Raw genomic sequence first — 16,427 nt, 5'->3', positions numbered from 1 at the left:
TTTCTTGTTGCAAATATTTCATTTATGTATCGTTAAATCTTTGGAGTGAGTCACAGCTACGATCCTTTCATTGTAGATAATCTCTGGACACTGTTGCGCCGGAAGGTTGGTGTTGTTATTCGAACCAACAAGCAGCATATTTTTCAACTCCTGCGTTTGTGTTATTATGTGAATCATGACCTTCACCAATCGCATGTTGTCTTCTAGTTGATTTCCATCAACTCCCCGAAATTCAAGGAATTTACATTTGATTGATTCCATTTTAAATGAATTTACTGTTTTATCTATCACCGTTGAAAATTTATGATCCATTTGAAAATTTGGAAAATTGATTATGCTTATAAACAAACCGATGCAACTCTCACACAAGCAAAACTGCCTGATTCTCGGTTTCGTTCGTTTTCTCGTTCTGCATTTCACCCGTTTCGATATTGCAATAATATTGAAATATCGATACTTTCATTGCGATATATTTGTTACTTAATATCGAATCGTTTCAATATATCGCGATACCAAATATCGATACCTTCGCTTCCAATTCCCATCCCTAAGAACATGTCACCTAGCTTTGACCTGGAGCCAACCTCACTACTATCAAAACCACACGCTGCTTTATTTTAACTCTAATTTGATTAGGATCTACTCAGTTTGGTATTCTTATGCAAAATGTCAAAAAGTGAGTTATCGGGTACTGGATAATTGAGTAACATTTACCCAAATTTTCATAATTACCATGTTTATTCAGTTTTGAGTTATTATCCATGATGTTTACTCACCCCTGAGTATATGTATATGTCAAAAGTTTTCAACAGCGATATTATCTGTTTCCGAAGAACAATTGGTGTCGCTTTTTATTCGTTTGCTAGCAGTAAGTATTTGATCTTTCATCAAATCAATAATTTCCTAATCAATTACATTACAAACAACATGTAACAATATTCCATAACAATTTCAGCCCAACATCATTATTGCAGAGGATTTGAAAACATAAAAAACATCTCTTCAAAATGAACAACCGCATGTTGTGTGTCCTGCGATGCCGTTTTAGGTCGGGCTTTTATTCGTGATAATGAACGGAAACATTTGTATCGATGTACAGTGCCCAATAGATGCAATCGATACAATTCAAATCCTTCGCAGTGTTTGGTGACGGATGATGACGGATTTTCTGGTGTGCGTACTGTACAAAAACATGAGCCACAGTTCACGGGCAACTGTGAACCGGTTGGTTGCCGCATTATATAAAGACACGTGAATGATTTAAAACTTTTATAATGTTTCGATGAAAAATAAATCTATGATTTTGATTGTTCTGAATTTATTTTATTTATTGAGTCAGATTTACAAAAACCAGAAATCATCAAATTTCCAAATTTAGGCAAACTGGGTAACTTGTACTCATTTTCGTTAATTCCTGGTTTGCATAAACAGAGTAGATTCTAATCAGTTTTTGACGTATGACGCCCTTACTCAGAAGTGAGTAACCGTAAACGTACTCAAATTAGGGTACCTCCACTTTTTTCAAAAATGGGTCATATCTAACTCACTTTAGAGTAACAAATAATGAGCGTGCAGGGAAACCAGATGTGCAGATTGTCTGCAAAACTCAGATTGATCGATTTTTATTATAGAGCCTTTAACCTGAGGGGTCATTCAGCTCTTGAACAAAACTCAGATTTTTAGAGTCTGTGTGCAGATTTTTACTGGTTCGCAGATATGTGCAGATTTTCAATAGTTTCCGCAGATTTTTGTCAGAGTCTTCTTATATTTACGCAGACTTTCTCAAAATGTGTGCAGATTTTCGCAGACTTTTGTCTGCGTAGCGAACTTTTATCGAAACACGGATAGATTTTTTTTCATACACGGTAAGAGTCAAAAACCCATAAATGGGTATTGTTGTACCCATTTTTTTCTGTCATATGCGACTGTCAAAAGAATGGGTAAATTTAAAAATGTGAAATGGGTAAAATTGTACGCATTAGAAAGACATGTTCTTAGCAAAAAGATGGGTCATTTGTTTACCCATTAATGGGTGAAAAAATACTTCAAGCATCGTTTTAGTTTGCTCTGTCGATTTATTCGCACTCGTTACTTCTACGATCTGTTTTGTTTATTATTTGTCAACAATTGCCCTGGAAGGACTTTAAAAGAGATTCGATACTGCGTCGTATAAGAAGTTGCAAGGTAAACAGTATGTTATGTCAAGTATTGAATTTCACAATGTGAGATTTTTTTTATATTAGGTCTAGAATGTTCACTATCCGTCTGGTATTGGCTTTGTTGCAGAGAATAGCGATCCTGACAATTGATGATAGCAGATAAAATACTCATGTTTTCGTAAATAAGATTCATTTTTGCAAATAATTAAAAATAATTGATTTCACTTTAACTTCTTTTCATTATTTTGAGTGATAATCACAAAGTTTCCGTTTATTTAATAATGGGTAAAATTTCACCCATTTCCTTGAGAAAATTCATTTCTCAAAATGAGTGATTTTGTACCCAGTTTTTGACGTTTAATCGGTTTACCCGTTAATGGGTTAATCAAGTTTACCCACTGAATGGGTTGGCTCACTGTTTGGCGAAATGGTTTGAAAAGTACCCATTAATGGGTTTTCGACTCTTACCGTGTATTTCCAGCAGATTTTTTCGGTTTTCCGAGCAGTTGTAGACTTTTTTCAAAAACATCTGGCATCTCTGCGGCAAACTAGTTTATAGCAGAGTCGATGTGTACACGCTCGTTCAATTTTACTCTAAATTGGTTAGAAAGTACTCACTTTCGTATTTTGATTTATAATGTCAAAAAATGAGTAATATTAATTAACGAAACTGAGTAACTTTCACCCAGCTTTCGTATTTTTGACGTAAAACTACGTTTTTCTTTAGCCTACCACATAGGGATGTAAATAGGAAAACTATTAACGAAAAGGGGACGAAGTATGTCCCATTTTAAATGCCTTTAAATCGGTTTGTTTTCAACCGATTCCCTTCATTTTTGCAGCAATTGTTTGGAAAATTATACACGCATCCACCCAAATAAAGAAAATTGTTGATTGATTATGCAAACTATTGTACTATTGATAATTTTTTTTTAAACTCTAATATTTATTTAGGCCCAACCGCGAAGCATAACGGGGCCGAATATCTTTTGGAGTAGGGAAAGCCAGCTTGAGTAGAGCCTGTATCCCGACTGCTCCTCCTCAAACAGGCATAAAACCCCTCTCATCTTTTCTCTTTCAAATATACAATTTAAAAATACATGTCATTTAAGCCTACGACTAACATTAACATTTTTTCATTTTTTCAGTTTTTCTCTTTATAACTAAATACTAATCCTTACTACTATTCGTTGAGGGTGATGGTTCCTTATCTCTTTGAAATCAAAACTTATATCTAAGTTCGGTGGATCATGTCTCTCAAAAAGAAGCGATGATTCATGTTTCTATAAAAAAGATGAAAGAAAGAAAGAAGAAAAAAACAGAATTAGTGTGAAACTTTTTAAGATTGTTGTGTTGGGAGAAATTAGAAGAGAAAGCATAGAGATAATCAAATTCGATACTTGATATCTCTTAAAAAGTCGTAAATGGGTATTACAAGCGCGGGGTTGCGGCTAGCAAGCACATCCCGTACTTGCATTGTAAACGTCACTTTCTGTTTCCGGAGAGAATCTATAAGCTTGGCCCTTGCTCTGTGGTACTTAGGGCATACGAAGACTATGTGGTCAATATCTTCGTACCCTCCACATTCGCACAGATTACTATCGACTAAGTTTATTCGATAGAGGTGTGCGTTTGCAACATAGTTTGCTAATAAATCAGCTTCTTCATTGCCTGGGATTGAGCAATGAGAGGGGACCCACACAAAGCAGATAATGAAAGACCGATCAACCAGCACTTCTAATATCCGTCTAATTTCCGGAAGGAAATAGGACGGATGCTTGACCGGTTTAATCGATCGGAGAGCTTCGATAGAACTGAGGCTGTCCGAGAAGATGAAGTAATTGTCTGGTGTCTTGAGCTCGATAATTCGCAGCGAATTGTGTATGGCAGCTAATTCAGCTACGTATATGGAGCAGGGCTGTGCCAGTTTGCGAGATATGCGATGATCTGTGTTGAAAACGCCATATCCGGATTGTCCATCCATTACAGATCCGTCCGTGAAAAAGGAATTCTGTTTTGGGAGGTGGCCAAATTTTGCCGAAAATATTGATGGCACAACTGTCGCAAATGCAACGAGAAAGACAGTTTCCGATTCAATAACGTTTTATTTAGGTTACTCTAGTATACGGTAACGCAATTCAAATTAGCGTACGTAATGTATCGTACCAAATTGGCGTTAAAAAATTCCTACCGGAGAAACAATCACGGTATAGCATGAGTATTAGGTTAAGTATATATCTAGTTTACACTTTTTTATATAGTTTACATCGGTTATTATAGTATTAAGTGTATATAATGCATGGTTAAGAATAGTGAGGTTATAATAAGTGTATATAGTGCATGAATAACAATTAGTTCAGAAAACTCACGTTTAGTGTCCTTTCGTGTACCTATATCAAGCCAATCGGTAGTGGCGATACTACTAGCACTCTTAGGCAGCAGCGTAACGCTATAATTTAGAACTATGTTAGATTTTGCTAACTTTTATAAATACCGCATGTTCCAACCGTACTTTAGTTCGTAAGTTCAAACCGTACTTTAATTCATAAGTTCAATTCACAATTTAATCAATGCGCTCACAATTTTATCTGTTTTCACTTAGTTTTAGTTAGGGTAATACAATTTCCAAATAGTTTTAAGTAGAAACAGGTTTTCTTATATTCGCGTTGACGGTGTTGCTGATATTTGTTTGGTTTTTGCATGCAAAAAAGAAGGATAGAAATATTTTTGCTTTTGTCATCACGCACATTTTGACAATTACATATGAGTGTTCACGTAGGTGCGAACAGCCTTCAAAATCTCTTTCAACGCGAATAACCCGAATATAAATATTGTAAGTTTTAATAAGCTTTAGTCGCCGCACGTTTTACTTAGCACCTTCAATCGTCAGTACCTTTTTTTCTTTTTCTCTCCCGTCCTTCCGTTTCACTGACGTTTTGTTGCCCGGTCATTTGCGTGCGAACAGCTGGGGGCACTTCGTGCCGCCAAAGCAAATAGAGTTAAGGTACCTACCGTCGCTGTGCTTGGTTGAGTTGACGCGTCGCAAATAAATGGTTGCGACAACAACTGTTGGTTTGAGGTGATCGGGAATTCCATGGATTTCTTGTTTCATCGTCAAATCAAATACAACAGAAGAATTGTTGAGCGATGTTGAAATCTCACGGGATGGAGCAACAACCGAAGGGTTTATCTCCATGGACATGAACCGCTGGTATACTGACATACAGGGTTTCTGAACAACTTCCAAACATTTCTCATAGTTCGCAATAAGCATTGGATTTGTTATTTCCGATCTAATGAGGAAACGAAAAGCCAACTCAAACAGCTTCTCTTTGAGTGGTAGTATTCCAGTTATGACCTCTAGGGACATAGTATGTGTCGACTGCATGCAGCCTAGAGCGATACGCAAACAACGGTGTTGTATCCTCTCGAGTTTCAGCATGTGTGAAGCTGCGACACCTCTGAAGCATATGCTGCCGTATTCTATTACGGGCAGAATCGTGGTTTGATAGAGTCGTATCAAATCCTCTGGATGGGCTCCCCATGATGTTCCTGTTACCATTCGAAGGAAATTGATCCTTGGTTGGCATCTTTGCTTCAGGTAATTGACATGTTTTTCCCATGTGCACTTAGAGTCATACCATACTCCGAGATATTTGAAGCTAGGTGACTGAGTGATGGGTCTTCCGGACAGAACTAGCTCAAAACGAGGTGGTGGTCGCTTTTTTGAAAAGACTACCATCTCCGTTTTTTCAAGCGAGAACTCGATTCCAAGACAACTGGCCCAAACGGTCAGATTGTCGAGCGTGTTTTGCAGGCTGTTCTTCATGTCTGCAGCTAGAGACGCCGTGACTGAAACTACACAGTCGTCAGCTAACTGGCGCATCGTGCAGCCGTCCGTCAAGCATGTGTCGATGTCACTGATGTAGAAGTTGTACAACAGCGGACTCAGACAAGAGCCTTGGGGGAGACCCATGTAGCTTGTTCGTGTTATTGTTGAAGAACCGTGGTTGAAAAGTAAATGCTTTTCAGACAGCAGGTTGATCAAAAAATCTGTCAATATAGGGGAGAATCCTCTTTGATGCAGTTTCTCGGAGAGAATTTCGATTGAAACTGAATCAAATGCGCCTGTGATATCCAGGAAAACCGAGGTCATTTGTTGTTTGCTACCAAGAGCCATTTCCGCTTCTGTGGCTAGCAATGCCAGGCAATCGTTAGGACCCTTGCCCCTACGAAAGCCGAACTGGGTCTCTGATAGTTGGTTAGTTGACTCTGCCCAGTTGTCAAGTCTACGAAGGATCATTTTTTCAAGCAATTTGCGTATGCATGAGAGCATCGCAATCGGCCTATACGAGCGGTGATCTGCGGCAGGTTTATCTGGCTTTTTGATTGCGATAATCTTAACCTGTCTCCAAGCTTTCGGGATCATATTGTTCCTGATAAGCTTATTAAACATTATAAGAAATCGTATCTTGGCCGAGTCGGCAGGTTTTTCATCAAATTCAATTTGATCCCGTCCGGTCCTGGAGCCTTGTTCTTGCAAGACGCGAGGGCAATTGAAAACTCCAACATGGTAAATTCTGGTTCTTCAAAAGCCGTTGTATCGCTGAATTTTTGCTGTGATGGGACAGCGTCTGGGCATACCTTTTTTGCGAAATCATAGATCCAACGTTCAAAGTATTCATTTGCCTCATTACTGTCGGACCTATTGCGCATTTTTCGAGCCGTATTCCAGAGATAGCTCATAGAAGCATCTCTGGGTAACGTGCTTATAAAACTTTGCCAGTATGATCTTTTTTCAGTTTGTGCAGCTTAGACTGTTTTATTTCCAGCTCCCTAAACTGATCATAAAGCTCAATTGAACCACCATCCCTGAATGCTATGTATGATGCTTTTAGAGCTTTTTTCATCTCGGTACATTCTTTGTCCCACCATTGCTTGTTGGGACGAATTTTCAATTTGTTCTCAGGGGCAGGTCTCTTCTGAGATTGCAACGCGCTATCTAGCACGAATGTTGCAAGGAAGTTGTATTCGTCGGATGGAGAAAGCTCATCCGTTGTTTCGAGACCCTGGGATATTGTGTACGAGAATTTTTCCCAATCAATATCCCGGGTAAGATCATACTCTACTTCGACTGTGGTAGCAGAATGGAGCCTGCTCATAATCGAAATACTGATTGGCAAATGGTCGCTACCGTGGGGATCTTGAATAATCTCCCATTTGCAGTCCAAAGCCATTGAGGAGGAACACATCGACAAGTCTAATGTGCTCTCTCGTATTGGAGGCCTTGCAATTCTCGTAGCTAACCCAGGTATGTTCAATAAGGTCATATCGAAGTCATCGAGAAAGCTTTCAATAAGAACAGCGCGGCTATCATCCCTGGATGCGCCCCACGCCGTACCGTGAGAATTGAAATCTCCCAGGATGAGGCGTGGAGTCGGAAGCAGTTCCGTTATTTGTGACAGCTGCAACCGGTTAATAACCGCTCTAGGCGGAATGTAGACTGATGCGACAGTGAGGCCCTCCCCAGCAATTGTTATATGGCAAGCAACAATTTCTATTGCATCAATTGCTGGGAGAGGAATACAGAAGAATGGGTAGCATTTTTTGATACCAAGGAGCACTCCGCCATAAGAGTTTCCTCGGTCTAAACGGATTATATTGAAGTCTTGAACGGCTAGTGTCGTATCAGTTGACAACCATGTTTCAGATAGCGCGAAAATATCGCATTTGCTATCGTGAAGCAGGAGTTTAAATTTATCTAATTTGGGGATCAAGCTTCTACAGTTCCATTGTATGATCCTTGTTGTCGATTCGTCACTTCGGCTGTCTGAATTAGACATCGAAGGATACGAACGCGAGGAGGGGCCATTTGGTGCTTAGTTGCTTACCCAACATGCAAATTGTTGGAAGCCAAGCCGAAATCATACTCTTGAGGGAATCAGATAGACCAAAAGTGGTAAATATCCATTCAACGATCATTTTGAATGAGATACGTCCATCAGTATTCGGTATTTCAGATTCCGATGACTGTGTTTTGGCGGAAGCAGATTGTTTTCCTGGTAATTTGGGAAACTCTTTATCGAAATTGTTAGCCTCGGCATTTAGTTTGAATCCTGGAGGTGACGATTTTGCGTTGTTTTGCTTAGGAGGGGTTCCTCTTGGAGTGTCTGTAAGCGTCTTTTTCTGCTCCTTTCTAGGAAGTTTAGGAGAGGACGCGTTGGGCCGTTTTCGCACTGCTCCGCTTGACGGAAGCGGTTGATATGTCTCTTCATCATCATTGGATTCGTCATTTTCCAAGCTGGAGTATGGATTTTCCTGTTGCTGTAAGGCAGTCTTTAGCATCTGTGCAAATGACTGCTTACAGCGTTGCTTGGTCGCTTTTTTCAACGCTTCTGAGCGTGATTTATATATTGGGCACGCTTCTGTTTTATGTGGTTCACCTCCACATAGACAGCATTTTACGTCCCGTTCGCTACAAGTGTGGTTAATCTCGGAGATTTCACCACACTTGGAGCACTTAGATTTCTTATTGCAGTGGGTTTTCGTGTGCCCTAACTGCAAACAGTTCGTACACGTCATGACTTTCGGAAAAAAAAGTCTTACGGGTAGTCGAAGCTTGTGGAGCTCGCCAAAATCCGGGAGTACTTTTCCCTCAAAAGTGACTCTAAACGAGTCATTTGGGGAATATTTGCCCGTATTATCCTTGGAATACATTCTCCTGCATTCAAGGATCTTTATTTCAGGAAGGGATGGATTTTTAAAACATCCAACACCTTTCATGACATCTTCTTCAGTGAGGTCAGCCTCGGTAATAACCCCTTCTATTTCAACAACGCGTGCCGGTATATAAACGCGGTACTCGATGTTGAAATTTGGATCCTGGACGACAGCATTTGCTTGTCGAGGATCGGAAAAAGTTGCCTTCAGCTTGTCCGTTTTGACTTTAAAAATCTCAGTCAAGCTGGTGTAATCTTTCTTCAGAGTTTTGCATATCTGCATAACTCTGAGAGGTTTATTTTTGGGTCGGAAAAACACGACCCAACGAAGACCGGATTGGTTCACCTGGTACTTTTTGACCCGTATTGGCACATCATCAGTGGATGGGACAATCGGGGCAGTTTTACGGGGCCTTTTACGCTTCTTTACTACGTCAAAAAAAAGCGTTGTTGTCATTTATGGGAATCTCGGCAAAGTCCATGCCGGACTCTTCAGCCTCTGAGGAGGATGAAAGGTCCGGTGGGGTAACCAGACCCCCAACCGCCATTCAACGGCTGCGCAATGTATCAAATATAAGAATATGTAATATACTAATGCTAACAAGGTAAAATAAAGTGAACATATGAATGTATAAAAAGAATGAAAGATGGATCAGGTATGTATATACACAAGTGGGAGAGAGAATAAATAAAGAGTGTCACTTATCTTTGTATGTAGTTGTAATCAGCACTAGCGGTTTCGAGTTGCATCGACTGCAAAACGGCGCCGCCGATTTTTTCCTCTGTCAGCGTACGCGCCAAAAACTAGCACGACACCTTCCAGCACAGTTGCGATGTTGCACCGTCTGAGAAACGGCGTCACCGCCTCCTTTACCTCGCCGGAGCTTCGATCGAATCGCCCTGTTCTTCTGGGAGAAGAAGCAAACCAAAAAACAAGCGCCGCACCTTCCAGCACACGCGCCAAAAGCAAGCACTTCACCACTACCACACACTGTTCTTCACCAGCGAGCGCTAGAAAAAACGGTAAATTAATTTAAGCGAACTGCGGAGCGCACAAGAAAATGAACTTTCCTCTTCGGCTGCCGAATAAGCAATGACTACTATTGATAATTGTCAAGCCTTGTTTAAACGAAAATTACGTCCTCTGATTGGTCGTTATATGATTGCTTCCCAAGCACGGTCGACAAAATCATATACCTTGCAATTGAAAACATGCTATTTAGCCTATATAAGAGCCTGTTTCAGCCGAAGCCGCTCATAATAGTTCTGGACAGCGACAAGTTGTCAACAGCAGTCGTCCTTCCTTAGCAGCAGCACTAGCCCTGTGGTTGGTCACCACGTCTCAGGAGTAGCACGGTTCTTTTCAGCGTGTGTCGCCAGACTGCCATTATTCCCTCGTGTTAGGGCAGCATGAAGATCGTCATCACCAAATCCATTTTTGAACAGCAAAATGCCTTTTTTCAAGGCAAATAAACAAGTCATTGAAAGTTAATAATTTTTGACAACGTAAGCAAGCATTCTGTGCGGATTCTAGCAGTTACATCTGTCGCGGCCGTCTAATTTACAGAAGGTGAAATAGCTCCCACAGTGCATGTTGTTCGTGTATCTTAACTACCCCACTGTTGGGGCAGCACAAAGATTGCGATCAGCAACCGATTTTGAACAGCAAAATGCCTTTTTTCAAGGCAAATAAACAAGTAATTGAAGGGTGAAAATTTCCTAGCATCAACACAAGCAAACATTCTTCACGGGATCCTAGCAATCAAATTCTGTTGTAGTTTATTTAGTTAATACCCCCACTGTTGGGATAGCACAAAGGCTGCGATCAACATAACCGATTTTGAATAACAAACTGCCCTGTTAGAACGCATACACAAAGGCAGTTAATTCGAATATGCAGTACTGATATAAAGTCGATTCTATCAATCAGCATGAACAGAATTGCGTCGTCTCTCAACTGCTCAGTTGCAACATGATGCAACACGCAACAGCGACAAACGAAATCGCTTGCTTGATATTACAAGCCGTAATACGATAGGGGTAATATCGTTGCGTGTGTGAGAGCACCATCGGTGTTTACTAGCTGGATACAAAAATCAAACGCGAATTGTGGAACAATTCGTCTAAAGAACATTAGAGAATGTGACAACTGAACTGAAAGGCGTGGCCTATTACGTAGCACCCTTCGGCTATAAAAGAGTGTTTCTGGGAAAACTAGCTACATTCATAAGTCGGAAGGTGAGCTGGATGGACCGTCCACAACGTTGACAGCAGTAGAAGCAGATACAGCACTCAGAAGTAACAGCGGGTTGCGCCTGTGGCTGCCTTCAAATTAAATAAATCACTTGCGCTGTGGTTGGTCACCATGTCTCAGTAGCAGCGCGGTTCTTCTCAGCGTGCCTCGCCAGACTGTCATTATTCCCCCACTGTTGGGGCAGCATAAAGATCGTCATCACCAAATCCAATTTTGAACAGCAAAATGCCTTTTGACGTAGAACTACGTTTTACTTCAGCATACCACACAGGGATGCAAACTGAAAAACTGGGACGAAATTTGTCCCTTTTCAAATGCCTATAGGTCGGTTGGTTTTCAACCAATTTTCTTCATTCTTGCAGCAATCGATTGGAAAATTATACACGCATCTGCCCAAATGTAGAAAAATGTTGTTTGAATCTAAGAACTATTGCACTATTGAAAATTGTCAAGCCTTGTTGAAATAAAAATAACGTCCTCTGATTGGTCGCTTGTTTGCTGTTTGTGTATGATATGGTATGATGTGTGTATGGTATGATGTGTGTATGATATGGTATGATGTGTGTATGTGTGTATGATGTGTGTATGGTATGATGTGTGTGTGTGTATGATATGATATAATGTGTGTGTGTGTCTGTATGATATTGTATGATGTGTATGTGTTTGTATGATATGGTATGATGTGTGTGTGTCTATGGTATGGTATGATTTGTGTGTTTGTGCTGTGTATGGTTTTTAACTCGACACGTTCTGCTAACTGCTGAATCCGGTTCACGAAATTCACAACCCTTCATTAGTAGACATTATAACTCATTACCCAAGTAAAAATATTGGTTTTATCAAAGTTTTTTAGCGCTCAATACAGCCAAAAAAGCGCTTTAAAACTTTGATAAAACCAGTTGTGTTACTAGGGTAATGAAACACTCAATGCATTTGTTAATAGTGTACGTAGTTCTACGTCATTTATGCGGTCGTGTCTTGGATACAACCTCCTACTTTTTTGTTTTGCTCACTTTCGGGTAACCGTTCATTTTATATCAGTTTGCTGTTTACAAAAGCTATGCATTTAACAGTTCCCTGTTTGTTTCGCTTATTCGTACATGGATTTAGTTTTTAAAGTACTGCAACGAATAGTTTACAATAAAATAATAATCCGCTCTTCGATATATGAGCCACAAGTCAAATAAGTGTGTGCTGCAGTTGTGAGGGAACAAATTAACGTCAAATTAACGAAACTGAGTAACAGTTACTCAGTTTGGCTAATTCATGCTTTTTTTTAAATGAGTTAGTAGTACTCAGTTTTTGACATTTATCTATGCTACTCAAAAATGAGTAACTACATGGTTACTCTGTTTAGGGTAGATCCACTTTTAACGAAATTGAGTCAAAATTTACCCAATTTAGAGTAAAAACGGCCGAGCGTGTATATAGAGTCGCGCAAAGAGAAAATCTATCGTTTCGGCAACACAGTTTTTGTGCCGTTTGTTGCCAAGAATTATACAGTTCTGTTTTCACCATGCATAAGCGAATATCATATTTTGAAATTCTTCACAAGGTACATAGTTTTGAAAGATTACACCGGTGATGTTTTGTTAAATTTAAGTGAAATAGTGTACAGGTTTAATGTTGGATTAAAATGTGTAAGTAAAACTTCGGAAGAACAAATATTCTTTATTACGCTCAATTACAACACTTTTCATCCACCCCTAACATTATCACCTTGTTTATTTACATTGCTCGATTGGTACCCTCGTTTGACACTGATTTGGTTTCATCTTTGCGGGACTCTTATTATAAACATAGACTCTGGTTTATAGCAGAGTCTACACGGTGAGAGTCGAAAACCCATTAATGGGTACTTTTTCAACCATTTCGCCAAACAGTGAGCCAACCCATTCAGTGGGTAAACTCGATTTACCCATTAACGGGTAAACCGATTAAACGTCAAAAACTGGGAACAAAATCACTCATTTTGAGAAATGAATTTTCTTCTTTGTAACCTCCGTTGTAGATCACAATGCACTTAAATTACTTTTCTTTAATTATATTTTTCTTATAAGTCTAGAAATTTGAATGTAAATACTGTTTCAAAAAATTATCGTTCAAAAATCTATAATTAAGTATACGATTGAAGTTGATTTAAAGACACACCAAAATCCCACTCCTAAAACCACTTCCCAACCACTCCGACAGTAACCGTAAACATCGGACAGCCTGCAACCCGGCACATTTGACGTAACTGTCATCTGTCAGATGAGTCAGCAGTTCCCGTCGGCAAAATTGCTAGCGTATAAATACGCTGGAAAACCCATAGAGTTTCGTCTTTCTGGTAACAGACATCCAACTTAGTAGTCGTATAATATAAAGTGATTTTTTTATTAATTATAAAAAGGTGACGAAAAAGTGCAGAGGAGTTTTAGACTTCGGGCGGCTCGCTCGATAAAGTGCAAGACAGGACCAGTGATAGTGCAGCAGAGGAGTTTGGACTTCGGGCGGCTCGCTCGATAAAGTGATTGGTAGGACCAGGGACCGCGCTGAAGCGGAGTGTTGGACTACCCGCGGACAACTGCATGTAGCACGTACGATTGCCAGCGGCATCGACCCGGAGACCCCACCTTCCCCTGGATGATTGTCGTCGAGAACGCACCCGTGACGCCCTCTTCGATATCGAGCCCGGCGGCTGTTAATCGTCCGATGATCTTCCTAATCAACGCCATCTACGAATAATTGCATCTGCAGCAGAATCGCGGATTCAGCCACGAGGTGGCATTAAGTGAAGCCCGCCGGATCCACCCACGCTAGACGAGATGTAGGGTGATGCACCCCAACTGCGACCATCAGGTACACGGTTTACTTTTCCTTTTTCCTTTTCCCCTTTTGCAAATCGTAATGTATAAAGATTGTAATAAAATTAGTATTCATTTGATATAATATTCTTTTGTTTAAAAGCCCCGTAGCCCTGAAAAGGTAATCTTTTGTCCACGTGCTTTTGTTCCTCCTCGGATTGACCTTTGTCCGCCCTGAGAAGCCGGAGATATTACAAGACAGTTACAATTGGCGCCCAACGCAAAATAAAAGAGAACAAAAAGGTTTCCAAATTTTTAACCAAAAGTTGGAACCCTTTTTCTCGTAGCTCCGGGAGGAATCGCAATTAGCGACCCTAATTCCTATATTCAATATTTTTCAAATTATAAGTGTGATATATCCTTCTATAAATTTGATAAAAGTGAATCGAATTATCATTTCGGATGATGAGAATTATAAATATGCTACATTTTCCCCCATATTACCGATAACTATCAACGAAACAGTGATTTTGATTTAGTATCCAGTGTTAGCGTAATCGTTATTATAAAGAATTTATTTAATTTCGTCACATTGCATCGTAGAAATAATTTTAAAATGAGTGAAGCAACGGGAAATGATAACCCGTCGACAGATGTGATTCTAGGGTGGTACCATGATATGTCCGTGGATCATTTACTGGAAGATGAATTATTGTTCGAACTAACAATAAGACAAATCGTTATTAGTGACGATCCTTCATTTTCTAGAAGGCGTCGGAGCTTGAGAGAGCACCTGAAATGGGAAAGAGCAGAGAATAAAGTTTTTATCGCGCAGTTAGAAGTAGTCTTGGAGCAGGAAATCGAAATAGGCGACCAAAAATTAGCTGAAGTCTTAAGCCTCGTTGTTGGTGGCGACAAATTTGTGAAGGCCAAATGCAAATCAAGACTGTTGCATTTAGGTCATAAATTTTATCAGTTACTCAAGAACACACAAGATCCAACCAGTACTGAAAAGTTAAATTCTTTACTTGTTAATTGCGTGGAAAATCTAGAACTATACTTCTATCCAGAATCTAGGGAAACCCTGACAGATAAACAAGATAATGTGGGAGGAAGTGACAGTGAAACAACAGATGAAGATTTAATTCTGGACGGCGATTCAGCGAAAAAAGATTTCGAGAATCAAAGCAAGGGAAATAGTTTACCTCCAAGTGTTTTAAATTTGATTCAGTCGATGCAAGAACGAATTAGGGAACTTGAACAACAGCTCGCAGAAAAAGCTTGCAGTCGAGATAGCAGCACTCAAACAATTCTAAACTCAAGCCTCAATTACCAACAGTATGCAAACCAGCAATGGTCAAATAACCTAGTGAAAGGGAACAACACCAACCTAATTTCTGTCACGTGTCACCATAATCCCATTCCAGCCTCCCAGCAAAAAAGTCAGACAACCTGTTCTATTACATCCCAAACAGCACCAATTCCAAGCAGTACGAACTGCTTTCATAACTATTCTTCAGTTAACACACCACAAGTTCAGCAACCCTTGTACTCGAACCACTATCCTGGGTTTGTTCCGGCAACCAGAGGAATAAATGGTCTACCAAATTTGAGCACATTTTACCAACACCCGATAGGTGCCCTTCCTCAAAGCCGTTTTAACCCTGTACCTAACCCGACACCATCTTCATTGTTTGCGTTACCAACATCGAACCATTTTCGTAGAAGCCTACCGGTCTCTAAATGGTCGATCAAGAAATATGACGGCGAGGACCAAGGTCTCAAATTAAACGAGTTCCTTGAATTTCTACAAGCTTTAGCTTTAGCAGAACAAACGAGTGAGGTTGAACTGTTTGAGTCGGCCGTTCATCTCTTTTCCGGTGCCGCTTTAAAATGGTATATGACCATGCGAACATCAGGACTGCTGATGAATTGGCAGCACTTAGTTTGGGAACTCAAACGCACTTTCATGCATCCCGACTTAGATGCCTTAATTAAAAAGAAAATCTACAGACGGAATCAAAACAGGAATGAATCTTTCCATGAGTTTTATCATGAGATGGAAAAACTTTTCCGCACCATGAGTGCACAATTAAGTGAATATGAAAAGCTCAAAATCTTAGAGCAGAACATGAGGTTGGAATATAAAAAGCAGCTAGCTTTTGTCACTATCATTGATTTGGCAAGTTTAGTTTCAGCGGCTAAGAAAGTTGACGCGCTGCTGTACCCTGCTTACTCCAAGGTTTTTGACGAGGAGAAAGCGGTACACGTGGTCGAAAACGCGACTACGAAGAAGAGCAAACAGGTGTCCGCCACTCAGCAATCGAATAAAGCAACCTCGGAAACTCAACAAAGCAGTCAGAGAAATCAGTCAAGAAATTCTTCTGGCTCCTCACAGAATCAGTCCAAAATCATCTTCCAGAACAATCAACCAACCTATTCCGCGTCGGGTCAAAGTCGTGTCCCGATTACCTTAGAAACCCTTATCGATTCTCATCGCCCACCCTCT

General features: G+C 40.1%; 1 protein-coding gene across 1 annotated transcript in view; it reads left to right on the top strand.

Moving 5' to 3' along the window:
- LOC129718488 (uncharacterized protein K02A2.6-like) overlaps positions 1-16,427 on the top strand; it is a 333,122-nt gene that overhangs the window by 310,382 nt on the left and 6,313 nt on the right. The gene's annotated exons all lie outside the window — the stretch shown is intronic.

Source organism: Wyeomyia smithii, chromosome 1 (assembly GCF_029784165.1).
Source record: "Wyeomyia smithii strain HCP4-BCI-WySm-NY-G18 chromosome 1, ASM2978416v1, whole genome shotgun sequence".
Taxonomy (NCBI): domain Eukaryota; kingdom Metazoa; phylum Arthropoda; class Insecta; order Diptera; family Culicidae; genus Wyeomyia; species Wyeomyia smithii.
Note: the sequence above shows the minus strand (reverse complement) of the source record. Positions and strands in the feature narration are given on the sequence as shown.